Source organism: Bombina bombina, chromosome 11 (assembly GCF_027579735.1).
Source record: "Bombina bombina isolate aBomBom1 chromosome 11, aBomBom1.pri, whole genome shotgun sequence".
NCBI classification, from domain to species: Eukaryota; Metazoa; Chordata; class Amphibia; order Anura; family Bombinatoridae; genus Bombina; species Bombina bombina.
Window position 1 is genome coordinate 80,623,685 of NC_069509.1, and position 15,785 is coordinate 80,639,469.

The window sequence follows — 15,785 nt, forward strand, 5'->3', positions numbered from 1 at the left end:
ATTTAGAGTTCGGCGGTAGCCGTGAAAACCAGCGTTAGAGGCTCCTAACGCTGGTTTTGGCCGCCCGCTGGTATTTGGAGTCAGTGATTAAAGGGTCTAACGCTCACTTTTCAGCCGCGACTTTTCCATACCGCAGATCCCCCTACGCCATTTGCGTATCCTATCTTTTCAATGGGATCTTCCTAACGCCGGTATTTAGAGTCGTTTCTGAAGTGAGCGTTAGAGCTCTAATGACAAAACTCCAGCCGCCTGAAAATAGCAGGAGTTAAGAGCTTTCTGGGCTAACGCCGGTTCATAAAGCTCTTAACTACTGTACCCTAAAGTACACTAACACCCATAAACTACCTATGTACCCCTAAACCGAGCTCCCCCCACATCGCCGCCACTCGATTAAAATATTTTAACCCCTAATCTGCCGACCGCCACCTACGTTATACTTATGTACCCCTAATCTGCTGCCCCTAACCCCGCCGACCCCTGTATTACATTTATTAACCCTTAACCTGCCCCCCACAACGTCGCCGCCAGCTACTTAAAATAATTAACCCCTAATCTTCCGACCGCAAAGCGCCGCCACCTACGTTATCCCTATGTACCCTTAATCTGCTGCCCCTAACACCGCCGACCCCTATATTATATTTATTAACCCCTAATCTGCCCCCCTCAACGTCGCCGACACCTGCCTACACTTATTAACCCCTAATCTGCCGAGCGGACCGCACCGCTACTATAATAAAGTTATTAACCCCTAACCCGCCTCACTAACCCTATCATAAATAGTATTAACCCCTAATCTGCCCTCCCTAACATCGCCGACACCTACCTTCAATTATTAACCCCTAATCTGACGACCGGAGCTCATCGCTACTATAATAAATGGATTAACCCCTAAAGCTAAGTCTAACCCTAACACTAACACCCCCCTAAGTTAAATATAATTTAAATCTAACGAAATAAATTAACTCTTATTAAATAAATGATTCCTATTTAAAGCTAAATACTTACCTGTAAAATAAATCCTAATATAGCTACAATATAAATTATAATTATATTATAGCTATTTTAGGATTAATCTTTATTTTACAGGCAACTTTGTAATTATTTTAACCAGGTACAATAGCTATTAAATAGTTAAGAACTATTTAATAGTTACCTAGTTAAAATAATAACAAATTTACCTGTAAAATAAATCCTAACCTAAGATATAATTAAACCTAACACTACCCTATCAATAAATTAATTAAATAAACTACCTACAATTACCTACAATTAACCTAACACTACACTATCAATAAATTAATTAAACACAATTCCTACAAATAAATACAATTAAATAAACTAGCTAAAGTACAAAAAATAAAAAAGAACTAAGTTACAAAAAATAAAAAAATATTTACAAACATAAGAAAAATATTACAACAATTTTAAACTAATTACACCTACTCTAAGCCCCCTAATAAAATAACAAAGCCCCCCAAAATAAAAAATTCCCTACCCTATTCTAAAATACAAATAGTTACAAGCTCTTTTACCTTACCAGCCCTGAACAGGGCCCTTTGCGGGGCATGCCCCAAGAATTTCAGCTCTTTTGCCTGTAAAAGAATAAATACAATACCCCCCCCCCCCAACATTACAACCCACCACCCACATACCCCTAATCTAACCCAAACCCCCCTTAAATAAACCTAACACTAAGCCCCTGAAGATCTTCCTACCTTGTCTTCACCATCCAGGTTCACCGATCCGTCCTGAAGAGCTCCTCCGATGTCCTGATCCAAGCCCAAGCGGGGGGCTGAAGAGGTCCATGATCCGGTCAAAGTCTTCATCCAAGGGGGGCAGAAGAGGATCTTCCATCCGATTGAAGTCATCATCCAGGCGGCATCTTCTATGGTCTTCCATCCGGAGCGAAGCGGCAGGATCCTGAAGACCTCCAGCGCGGAACATCCATCCGGCCCGACGACTGAACGACGAATGACTGTTCCTTTAAGGGACGTCATCCAAGATGGCGTCCCTCGAATTCCGATTGGCTGATAGGATTCTATCAGCCAATCGGAATTAAGGTAGGAATTTTCTGATCAGCCAATAGAATGCGAGCTCAATCTGATTGGCTGATTGGATCAGCCAATCGGATTGAACTTGATTCTGATTGGCTGATTCCATCAGCCAATCAGAAAATTCCTACCTTAATTCCGATTGGCTGATAGAATCCTATCAGCCAATCGGAATTCGAGGGACGCCATCTTGGATGACGTCCCTTAAAGGAACAGTCATTCGTCGTTCAGTCGTCGGGCCGGATGGATGTTCCGCGCTGGAGGTCTTCAGGATCCTGCCGCTTCGCTCCGGATGGAAGACCATAGAAGATGCCGCCTGGATGATGACTTCAATCGGATGGAAGATCCTCTTCTGCCCCGCTTGGATGAAGACTTTGACCGGATCATGGACCTCTTCAGCCCCCCGCTTGGGCTTGGATCAGGACATCGGAGGAGCTCTTCAGGACGGATCGGTGAACCTGGATGGTGAAGACAAGTTAGGAAGATCTTCAGGGGCTTAGTGTTAGGTTTATTTAAGGGGGGTTTGGGTTAGATTAGGGGTATGTGGGTGGTGGGTTGTAATGTTGGGGGGGGGGTATTGTATTTATTCTTTTACAGGCAAAAGAGCTGAAATTCTTGGGGCATGCCCCGCAAAGGGCCCTGTTCAGGGCTGGTAAGGTAAAAGAGCTTTTAACTTTTTTAATTTAGAATAGGGTAGGGAATTTTTTATTTTGGGGGGCTTTGTTATTTTATTAGGGGGCTTAGAGTAGGTGTAATTAGTTTAAAATTGTTGTAATATTTTTCTTATGTTTGTAAATATTTTTTTATTTTTTGTAACTTAGTTCTTTTTTATTTTTTGTACTTTAGCTAGTTTATTTAATTGTATTTATTTGTAGGAATTGTGTTTAATTAATTTATTGATAGTGTAGTGTTAGGTTAATTGTAGGTAATTGTAGGTAGTTTATTTAATTAATTTATTGATAGGGTAGTGTTAGGTTTAATTATATCTTAGGTTAGGATTTATTTTACAGGTAAATTTGTTATTATTTTAACTAGGTAACTATTAAATAGTTCTTAACTATTTAATAGCTATTGTACCTGGTTAAAATAATTACAAAGTTGCCTGTAAAATAAATATTAATCCTAAAATAGCTATAATATAATTATAATTTATATTGTAGCTATATTAGGATTTATTTTACAGGTAAGTATTTAGCTTTAAATAGGAATCATTTATTTAATAAGAGTTAATTTATTTCGTTAGATTTAAATTATATTTAACTTAGGGGGGTGTTAGTGTTAGGGTTAGACTTAGCTTTAGGGGTTAATCCATTTATTATAGTAGCGGTGAGCTCCGGTCGTCAGATTAGGGGTTAATAATTGAAGTTAGGTGTCGGCGATGTTAGGGAGGGCAGATTAGGGGTTAATACTATTTATTATAGGGTTAGTGATGCGGATTAGGGGTTAATAACTTTATTATAGTAGCGCTCAGGTCCGCTCGGCAGATTAGGGGTTAATAAGTGTAGGCAGGTGGAGGCGACGTTGAGGGGGGCAGATTAGGGGTTAATAAATATAATATAGGGGTCGGCGGTGTTAGGGGAAGCAGATTAGGGGTACATAAGGATAATGTAAGTAGCGGCGGTTTACGGAGCGGCAGATTAGGGGTTAAAAAAAATATGCAGGGGTCAGCGATAGCGGGGGCGGCAGAATAGGGGTTAATAAGTGTAAGGTTAGGGGTGTTTAGACTCGGGGTACATGTTAGAGTGTTAGGTGCAGACGTAGGAAGTGTTTCCGCATAGCAAACAATGGGGCTGCGTTAGGAGCTGAACGCGGCTTTTTTGCAGGTGTTAGGTTTTTTTTCAGCTCAAACAGCCCCATTGTTTCCTATGGGGGAATCGTGCACGAGCACGTTTTTGAGGCTGGCCGCGTCCGTAAGCAACTCTGGTATCGAGAGTTGCATTTGCGGTAAAAATGCTCTACGCTCCTTTTTTGGAGCCTAACGCAGCATTTGTTTGAACTCTCGATACCAGAGTTAAATTTATGGTGCGGCCAGAAAAAAGCCCGCGGAGCGTTAACAGCCCTTCTACCGCCAAACTCCAAATCTAGGCCTTAGTTTCTGAGTTTTGTTAATTACCATTTGTTTCCAGAGAAAGCTAATGACCCTATGGGGCAGTGATTAGAGGAGGGCCACACTATAATAATAAACCAGTTAGAGATATAAGGCTGCAAAATTGGCTTTGAAAGTTGTCCCTGCCAAAGTGGTATAGAGATCTATACAGCAATATAGGTTGTAAGTACAATTTTAGGAATAAACATCTCCAGCTTCATCATTGTCCATGCTTACTCAAAGCTGCTTTAAACATAATTTAACTCACACTCTACTGAGTTTCATATCTGTATTTGGATTTATATCTGTCAGGGTTTTTTCCCTGTTTTGTTTGCCATGTGCTGCTGGCAGTCATTTTACTCACCTCTCTTGCTGACTCTGGTGCATACTGTGTGATGCTGCTCATTTCCTGCACTTCCTTTTATGGCCAGACTGGTGTACATCATCAGTGTGAGACAGGATTCAGTCTCAGAATTGTGATGTCATCACTTATTATTTAAAGGGCCTCTGTTCAGTATGCTTTGCCCTTGCATTGTCTCAGACCTGTTTGTGAGAGCTCCTGTGTATTACCTGGCTGTCTGACGTCCCTCCTGGTTCCTGATCCCTGGCTTGTTCCTGACTCTGCTGTTCTCCTTGTTCCTGATTCCGGCTCGTCTGACTACTCGCTTTGGCTCCTGACTCGGCTCATCTGACTATTTGCTTTGGCTCCTGACTCAGCTCGTCTGACTACCAGCTCTGGTTTTGATTCCTGGCTTTTTGTTTTGTGGACTTTTTATTATTTTTTGCTATTAATAAAGGTTTATTTTTATTAATAAAGATTATTTTTGCACTTCTCGTCTCAGTCTGATTCCTGGCACCCTGACATTACGCAAGGGCCATGAATCCTGATGGTGCTAATAATCCACCTTTACCTGCCATAATTTCCAGGATGGATGAACAGGATCACCGCTTGGATCAATTTGCACTAGCCCTGCAAACCCTGCTGACTCGCACTGCACATTTGGACCAAAGTGTCCCGCAAGTTATAGCTGCTCCTGTTTCTGCTGCTGCACCTAGTCCTACCAGGAGCATGTCCGGTTCTGCACCTCTACCTCAGCAATATTGTGGCGATCCTAATCAGTGCAGAGGGTTTTTGAACCAGGTGGGCATTTACTTTGAGATGTTACCTCAGGCATTTCCCTCTGACAGAGCTAAGGTGGGATTTCTCATCTCTTTACTCTCTGACACAGCTCTTGCCTGGGCTAATCCCTTGTGTGAGAATAATAAACCTGTGATTTCAAATTACCCTGAATTTGTGGCCTCCTTTCGAAGGGTATTTGATGTTCCTCCTCGCTCCTCCTCTGCTGCTAAATGACTCATGTCCATTCAGCAAGGTACAAGATCTGTTACTCAGTATGCCATCGAGTTCCGTACGCTTGCCGCAGAGGTAGGTTGGAACAATGAAGCCCTTGGCCTCTATTTACCAAAGTCTGGTGGACCTGATCCGACAGTGCGGATCAGGTCCGCCAGAGTTCGCTGAATACGGAGAGCAATACGCTCTCCGTATTCAGCATTGCACCAGCAGCTCACAAGAGCTGCTGGTGCAATGCCAACCCCTGCAGACTCGCGGCCAATCAGCCGCCAGCAGGGTTGTCAATCAACCTGATCGTACTCGATCGGGTTGAATTCCGGCGATGTCTGTCCGCCTGCTCAGAGCAGGCGGACAGGTTATGGAACAGCGGTCTTTAACCTGTCTGAAGTCTGAAGGCTCACCAGAAACACGGGGCATCAAGCTCCATTCAGAGCTTGATAGATAGGCCCCCTTGTTGCCACCTTCTTTCATGGGCTCTCTGATGCGATTAAAGACGAAGTTGCTGCCAGAGATTTACCAGAAGATCTTGAGACATTGGTGTCTTTTGTCAAACTAAGAGAGAGGCCCTCTTTCAAGGAGCATTTGTAGAAGCCTCCTGTTCCGTTGTCTCCTACATGTTCATTCCCACCCATGCCTCCCTCTCCTCCCATGCCTCCTGGTCCCAAGTCACCAGGTACTGCTGAGCCGATGCAGTTGGGATTCACGCGTCTCTCCACGGCGGAGAGGGCCTTTAGGAGGAGAGAGGGGCTCTGCCTCTATTGTTGGTTACAGGGCCCCCTTTTGAAGTCTTGTCCTACACGCCCGGGAAATGCTCACACCTAAGGTCCTGTCGGGGGCAGTCCTTGGGTGGTTTATCCTCGTCCCCAGAACCGCTAAAGGAGAAACCTTTGGTCACAGTTGTCCTTTCCTGGGTGGACTCCTCCACAGTCACCCAGGCTCTTGTTGACTCCGGTGCTGCTGGCTATTTCATTGACAGTGCTTTTGTATCAAAGCACTCCATTCCTGTTTTTCCTTGGTCCATTCCGCTTGCTATTGAGGCCATTGATGGCAGGCCCCTTCAGCCCGCACACGTTACTCACGAAACTGCTCCGTTATCCATGGCTGTTGGGGCTCTCTATTTTGAAACCATCCAGTTCCATGTGATAAACTCTCCGCATTTTCCAGTTGTTCTGGGTTATCCCTGGCTCCAAAAGCACAATCCCAGTCTCGACTGGCGCAGGTCCGAAATTTTGTCATGGTCTCCGCAATGTATTTCCACTTGTCTTCCGAAACCAGTTAAAGTCTTGTGCACATCTTCGGTATCTCAATTGCCAGAGGAGTACTGAGAGTTCCTAGACGTTTTTGACAAGGTGCGTACGTTGCCTCCTCACCGGTCTTACGATTGTGCCATAGACCTGCAACCCGGAGCCATTCCTCCTCGGGCCGGGTTTACCCTCTGTCTGTTGCGGAGAATTGTGCTATGGAGGAGGATGTTGCCGATGCTCTGTCGTGGGGGATCATCCGCAAATCCTGCTCTCCTGCAGGGGCTGGCTTCTTCTTTATGAAGAAAAAGGGTGGCGAGTTAAGACCATGCATCGATTATAGGGGTCTTAATCGTTTTACCATTAAGAATGCTTACTATATTCCGCTCATTACGGAATTCTTTGACCGCCTCAAGGGAGCTATGGTCTTTACTAAACTTGATTTGAGAGGAGCGTACAATCTCGTTAGGATCAAGGAGGGCCATGAATGGAAAACAGCATTTAACACCAGGAGCGGGCATTATGAGTATCTTGTAATGCCCTTTGGCCTATGTAATGCTCCTGCTGTTTTCCAGGAATTTATTAATGATGTCCTACGAGATATGTTGCAACAGTGTGTTGTGGTGTACTTAGATGACATCCTCATACACTCACCCACACTTGAGGCTCATTGTTCTGATGTTACACGGGTTCTTCAGAGACTACGTGAGAACGGCCTGTTTTGTAAACTCGAGAAATGTGAGTTCCATCAGACTCAAGTAACCTTCCTAGGTTATGTTATCTCCATTGCAGGGTTCTCCATGGATCCTGAGAAGTTATCTGCAGTTCTGCAGTGGCCTCGCCCAATTGGTCTTCAGTCTATTCAACATTTTTTGAGGTTCACCAATTACTATAGAAAGTTTATTAAAAACTTTTCTTCCTTGGTCAAACCTATCACAGACATGACCTGTAAAGAGAATGATCCACTCCATTGGTCACCTACTGCCATTGAGGCCTTTGATAGTCTTAAGACTGCCTTTCCTGCCGCTCCAGTTCTGGCTCATCCTAACCCTGTCCTGCCTTTCGTTCTTGAGATCGATGCTTCTGAGACTGGAGTAGGCGCCCTCTTGTCTCAACGTCCTACGCCTGACGGTTCCTTGCATCCGTGTGGTTTCTTCTCTAAGAGATTGTCTCCAGCGGAGTGCAATTATGAAATTAGCGACAGGGAATTACTGGCCATAGTTTTGGCGCTCAAGGAATGGAGGCATCTTCTCGAGGGTACTAGCGTGTCAGTGCTCATTCTTACTGACCACAAGAATTTAACTTATCTATCTGAAGCAAAATGTTTGTCGCCCCGACAGGCCAGATGGGCGCTATTTTTGTCTCGGTTTAATTATGTTGTCTCCTACCTGCCTGGTAGTAAGAATGTTAGGGCTGATGCCCTCTCTCGACAATTTTCGCCTCTGTCCAAGGAGGAGTCTGTACCTACTCCAGTTATACCTCCTGACCATATTTTGGCTACCATACGTGCTAATTTGACTTCTCCCTTGGGGGAGGAGATCCTGGCTGCACAAGCCAATGCACCTCCTGAGAAACCTAGTGGTAAGTGTTTTGTTCCTGAGAATCTTCTAACTAAACTTTTGCACACTTACCACTATCCTAAAGCCACAGGTCACCCAGGCAAGAACCAAATTATTTGGTCTGTCGCTCGACAATTCTGGTGGCCAGGTCTTTGTTCTGATGTTGCTACGTATGTTGCCTCCTGCTCAGTTTGTGCACTGAATAAGACTCCTCGACGTCTTCCTGTGGGTCTTCTTCAACCTATTGCTAATGGTGAGCATCCTTGGACACATCTATCCATGGACTTCATTGTCGAGCTCCCTGTTTCCAATGGCAATACTGTTATCCTTATGGTGGTTGACCGTTTTTCTAAAATGTCACATTGCATTCCCTTGAAAAAGTTGCCTACCGATCAGGCGCTTGCTTCAATTTTTGCCCGGTAGGTCTTCCGTTTACATGGGTTACCCAAGGAGATAGTGTCGGACCGGGGTAGCCAGTTTGTCTCCAGATTTTGGCGTTCCTTATGTGCTCAAGTGGGGATCCAGCTTTCTTCCCCACGGCATATCACTCTCAATCCAATGGGGCTGCGGAATGGTCTAATCAAGCTCTGGAACAGTTCCTCCATTGCTATGTCTCAGATCACCACAATAATTGGTCTGAACTGTTACCTTGGGCAGAGTTTGCTCGTAATAGTGCTATTAATGCTTCCTCCAAGTTATTCCCGTTCATGGCGAATTATGGGTTTCAACCATCCTTGTTGCCCGATTCATTCATGTCTCAGGGTATTCCGGCTTTGGAAGAGCATCTCCAGCAACTCCATTCCACGTGGGTGCAGATTCAGGATTGCCTTCATCGTTCTATACAGCACCAAAAGTTCCAGGCCGATCGTAGGCGTCTGCCCGCGCCTTCCTACCAGGTTGGTGAGAGAGTTTGGCTGTCCTCCCACAACTTGAACCTTCGTGTACCTTCCAATAAACTGGCTCCCTGTTATGTTGGTCCTTTTCGAATATTCCAACGGGTCAATCCTGTGGCCTACGCTCTTGACCTTCCTCCTGCAATGCGCATCTGCAATGTTTTTCATGTCTCCCTCTTGAAACCATTGGTTTGTAATCGGTTTACCACTGTGTTGCCTTGTCCCCGTCCTATCTTTGTTGACAACCATGAGGAGTATGAGGTCAGCAGCATTATTGACTCTCTTATGTCCAGGGGCCGCGTACAGTATTTGGTTCACTGGAGGGGCTACGGTCTGAAGGAGCGTTCATGGGTTCCCTCCTCTGATGTTCATGCTCCCGCCCTCCTCCGTGCCTTCCATGCCGTTTCCCCAATAAGCCTTTTGTCCTCCCGCTGGGAGGGGTCATTGAGGGGAGGGTACTGTCAGGGTTTTTTCCCTGTTTTGTTTGCCATGTGCTGCTGGCAGCCATTTTACTCACCTCTCTTACTGACTCTGGTGCATACTGTGTGATGCTGCTCATTTCCTGCACTTCCTTTTATGGCCAGACTGGTGTACATCATCAGTGTGAGACAGGATTCAGTCTCAGAATTGTGATGTCATCACTTATTATTTAAAGGGCCTCTTTTCAGTATGCTTTGCCCTTGCGTTGTCTCAGACCTGTTTGTGAGAGCTCCTGTGTATTACCTGGCTGTCTGACGTCCCTCCTGGTTCCTGATCCCTGGCTTGTTCCTGACTCTGCTGTTCTCCTTGTTCCTGATTCCGGCTCGTCTGACTACTCGCTTTGGCTCCTGACTCGGCTCATCTGACTACCAGCTCTGGTTTTGATCCCTGGCTTGTTTTTTATTTTGTGGACTTTTTATTATTTTTTGCTATTAATAAAGGTGTGATTATTTTTGCACTTCTCATCTCAGTCTGATTCCTGGCACCCTGACAACATCACAGAAGTGAACTTGGAAGAAAAGGAGTGGGTTTGTTACTTTTATTTACCATTCCACTAACTTGCCATCTCTGATAAGCAATACAAAGGAGACACCCAGTGTTTAATCAGTGTAATTACACCTGCTGGTATAGTTTTTCTGAGGAAATGTATATAAAACACTAAACTACGTTAAAACAGCATTTCATCTCAGTCTAAAGGGTTAAAATAATTAAGATATGAAATAATATTGCTTCAGCTGTGTTAATTTAGCAGCTATCCTTATGAATGTTCTATTTTCTGGGTTCAAAAGTGTATTACATAACTATTATTATTTCATATGTCTGCTTTTACCTGCTGTATCTAATGCTCTTACTACAAATTAAACTCTGTTTCCATGCAGAATGAAATCATAATTAAAAGAAGATATTGCTGAAATTTCAAAATGTACTTCAATTTCTCAACTCCCTGTATCATGCAACAGCCATCAGCCAATCACAGACTCATATTTGTATACACTGTGAACTCTTGCACATGCAATGACTAAGTTGGAGGTAACATAGGAAAATAGGGTTGCCAGGTGTCCAGTATTGAACTGGACTGGCCAGTAAAATAGTCACAAAAATACTGGACACATATGATCAGTTTTTTTTTTTGTTTTTTTTTAAAGTCCCTTAGTGTAAGCTAAACATGAAAGACTTTCTATTGATTTTTTATTGTATAAGATATTTGAATTATAAAAGTTTAAGTTTTACTTCCATGTCCACTTAAAGGGACACTGTACCCAAATTTTTACTTTCGTGATTCAGACAGAGCAGGCAATTTTAAGGAACTTTCTAATTTACTCCTATTATCATTTTTTCTTCATTCACTTGCTATCTTTATTTGAAAAAGAAGACATCTAAGCTTCTTTTTTTGGTTCAGCACTCTGGACAGCACTTTTTTTATTGGTGGATAAATTTATCCACCAATCAGCAAGAACAACCCAGGTTGTTCACCAAAAATGGGCCGGCATCTAAACTTACAGTTTTGCATTTCAAATAAAGATACAAAGAAAATGAAGAAAATTTGATAATAGGAGTAAATCAGAAAGTTGCTTAAAATTTCATGCTCTATCTGAATCACAAAATAAAAATTTTGGGTTCAGTGTCCCTTTAAGAACCCTATATAAGCCAATCCCTCCTAATTAGAGTTGCCACCCAGCTAGTATTTTATTTTACCAACATTGAAGTCTATGGGAAAAAAAAGCAATCGCGTTATCCAATGTCCTAAAGTTAGCGCGCATTCACTTTTAACTTGTAATAGGTGCAGCTGCCAGGCATGTCAAGCCAGGCATGTCAGCTGGTGACATCTTGGCTGTAGGCACGTTAGTTAGGGAGTAAGAGGAAAACCCTAGCTCAGTAATAAGAGTAGATTTTGTACGTGTACATACGGAGTGAAACACCTTGCAAGGATTTTTCCATTTTTAGGAGATTTAGCTGTAAAATAGGTAATGCATGTGAATTGCAAGGTTTACCAACACCAAAAGCTTTAATTTAATTAGCCCATATTTATTTTGGTGTACACTGTCCCTTTAAACTGAGAGGGGAAATAACATGACCGTACTTGATAGATGTACAATCCATTGCAAGTCCTGGGACTAGTATTGTGATTGGCTCCTTAAAGTTTCTTTATAATGGGATGTGGCTACAGAGGAAATTTTTAGGTAAAATATCTCCTTTTTTATATAGAGATGTTCAGGTGATATTTTCTAGTTAGCTTTTTACAGCTATGTTGCATCACTTTCAAGAGTTTCAACGTTTGATTATCATGTCCCTTTAACTCTGCTGATACTGAAATTTTGTAGAGACCTTAAGAACTATCCTTGCACAAAGCACAGATAATGCATTTTTACTCAAAGTAAAATGGTTTACTCTTATAAAGAAGCAACAGATTTTAGATGTCCCACAAAAGTGTTCTAAGAAGATTTGCAGGATGCTCACAAGAACTGATCTCTAGTCACATTTTTCCTCCTTTTTTTTCCATTTTCTCTTTAGGTGAAATCCCCAGAAGTCCAATGAGATATGAAACTGCTGGTTAAGAGTTATTTTTGTAAGTTATTTGGCATTTTGACACTAGGTTCCTTTTTTTTTACTTATATTTTGATCAAAAAAAACATTTGCTAAGCTGTCAAACTTTTTTTGTATTGCTGGTGCGCTAAGGGCCGTTGTCCTGTTTCTATCACCTCAACTGATACTAAATACTGAGAAGTCAGACACACACTTTTTCCACACATGAAGAGGCATTTGTATATAGATGATGTTTAATAATCCAAAAAGCTAAGAGCCTTAGTAAAATTTTAGGAGATGTTACTCCCTGTCTCTCGGGATGTGTAAAGCTCTGTAATGTAAACATCTGATATCATAATCTTGATAAGGTTTGTGTGTGCACTTATTCTGCAGTAAGAAGCAATCATGTGATTTAAAGTAAAATTATCACGTTATCTGAGTGTCATTTTCTTTTGCCATTTACACAAATACCAAGTAAATGTGAAGCAAGTAACACTGGCAGAGGAAGCAGGAGGCATGAGGGCACTGTAACATAAAAAGCAAAACAGGTCACCTTGCACTTTGGGATGAAACTGGTAAGGTTGAATCTGCAGCAAATACATTTTCTTGCACAGGTCAGCATTCTGTAGAGAAACTGACCTGCTGACCATACATTGATAGACATGCAGACACCAGCATAGATACACAGACTGCACATACTATTGAAGTATAAAAAAGTAATTGGGCTTATACTACTACAAGATGTTTCAATCTTGTAATTGCATATACTATTTTCCTATGTGTGTACACATGTATTTCCCTTGCAAACCTCATCCTAACTATCTCTGGAAGAACCAAAAGAAATTCCTATCAGAAAGAAAGCAGGAAGGACATGACACTTCCCTGCTTGATGAGCAATTTTTTTCTTTAGTGGAACACTGCAGTTTTTTTAAAACAACTTTCAAATAACTAAACTAGACATACATGAACACCTGTTGTTTAATTTCAAGATCCAGGGTGTCAATACTGTGTTTTAAACTCACATGGTGCATAGTCAGCTTAGCTTCAGTTCCTCACACCCTCTCCCCCCCACCCCCATCTTTCTTTCCAGGGCGGCTGAGACCTCTTTGTGGTTGAACTACTGAGCCTTTTGTGATTGGATGCCATATGCATACCAGATCATGATGTCATCAGTGGACTGAACTTGGCAGCCATTTCAAGCTGGTCAGAAACACTATTCATTTTAAAATTAATTTTTTTACGGTTCATATTTTTTATGAGGTCAAGATTTTAGCAAGAACAAAAGTGAAGCGAGCAAATCAAAATTTTCGCTTGAGCACTATCCCGAAGGTGCCCTAAGAGCCAAAGTGGGTAAAGCTGAAGGTACATTAAGAAATAATATAAATACCTTTCTACATCATTCACAAGAAAATGTTATTATATATATATATATATATATACATACATACATACATACAATTATATATATAGAGACACATAAAATTTTCTTCTGAGTTAAATACAATGGTATTTCAACAATTTTCGTTTTTTCAAAAAATAAAAGTGGTGTTAACAGTATTTTTCCTTACCATAAAGAAAAAACAAAAAAGCAGACGGCTGGTATTCATGAAAAGATAAAAGTCCTTTATTCAAAAAAGTTTAAAAACAGATGGTCAAAAAGTGAGAAATTCATAATCAGAGCGCACACATAAGCACCAAGGGATAGGCTTGCTTACGCGTTTCGGCTGTGAGCCGTAATCATTAACAGTATTTTAACGTTATATGGTATATAACAAGGTGTTGGACTGGAAAGGGCTAAAATGTGTGTATATAAGCAGCAAAGCTAAACACAAGAGTAAATCATATAACATTAAAGGGGCACATTTATGTATATCTACAAATGTTGTATACATGCTATATTGCACTGCATGTGAAGTGGGATGTTATATTGGAGAAACAAGGCAAAAACTGCACCTTCAGGTGAACTTACACAGACACTCAATCAAAAACCACTGTGAAACAAAATACTGTATCCCTGTTGGTCACCATTTCGCCCAACCTGACCACTCCATCCAAAACCTCAAAATCAAAATTCTCAGAGGCAACTTCAAAAACACCATGGAAAGAAAAACCTTTGAAATTAAAACGATAATGCACTCCAACTTGCTAAATTCTGGACTAAATGTGGACTCTGGTTTCTTAACCCATTATCAAAAATGTCTCTAATGTACTTTCATATACTGTAGTCAATTACATTGTGTATTCCACACTCTCTATGCATAGGTACGCAGGTAAGCCTATGTCAACACTTTTGTCATTATCATTGTTCCCCTTTCCTTTCTCCTTTTTTGACTATCTTATATTCCCATGTATACCTAATTTTACATCTTTATACATATTGATTCTATGTTGATATATAACTTTATGTCAGTATATGCTTTGTGTATAATCATATATTTCCCCTGTCTGTTATCCTTTACTGATACTGACTGCCTCTGTCTCCTAAAAAGCCATCATGATTTTTACGACACCCTCTCCTCCCCCTGCACTCAGACCTCTGTAACACTTTCTGTCTTTTTAGCTATCCTATGTTTTAAGATATAATCTGTAAATTCCATCACATTGGTCAGTATTGCTTCAGACTTGAAAAAGGAGGACATTCTTCCGAAAGCTTGTCATCTTATAAATCTATAGTTAGTCCAACAAAAAAGTATCATTGCTCAATGCAATACTCTTCTTATATATATATATATATATATATATATATATATATATATATATATATATATATATATATATATATATATAGTTTTTAATGCTGTCATGTGTTGCACTTATCCAATACTCAAGCTGTGAAGGCCACAAGAAAATTAGTGGGAAAAATTAAAGGTAGGCTGCTATTCACAATACACTTTTAAAAAAAGTTCCTATATTTAAGAAATTTATATTTATTATTGCGTACCTTTTGCTAGCTTCCTCCGCCCCTGCTAGCTTCCACGTGCTCTACACAACTTTATCCGTGCTCGCTCTCGTGAGCCCAATATTTTGCGCATGATATGAGATCCACTCCGATACTAAACATTGAATCACTGGATTAATTGTTTAGTAAGGGTGCAGCGATCATATCATTTGTTTGTAAGCAGAGAATTCATCGATGACTGTAATGAGCAAGCAAAATTTAGTAAGTTCTAACAAAGGGTATTACTTCATTCTTTGTTTCAGTTAAGTGACGTCACTATAAGGGATTTCCTTTTAAGTTCTAAATGCGCATGCGGCTATCATAAACGCACATTGGATTATGGATGAACTTCGAGGATAGCCGCATGCGCATTTGAAAATGGGGGCGTAAATAGAACAGGTTAGACGCCCATGGGGGACCAATGAGATTCGGATATAGCTGTTTCGTCACAATGGAAGGCAAACATTTTTATAATGCTAAGGAATGGCTAAGAAGTACTGTGGCTTTTGAGGGTAAAAAATGATGATATATACAAATTAATAAAACATTATGAATGAAAGTGATGTTATTTGTAATAGATTTATATAAGCATATGTAGCAATATACTCAACTTTACTTTCACTTTAAGTACGAATGATGACATGCGGTCACCACAGTGTATTT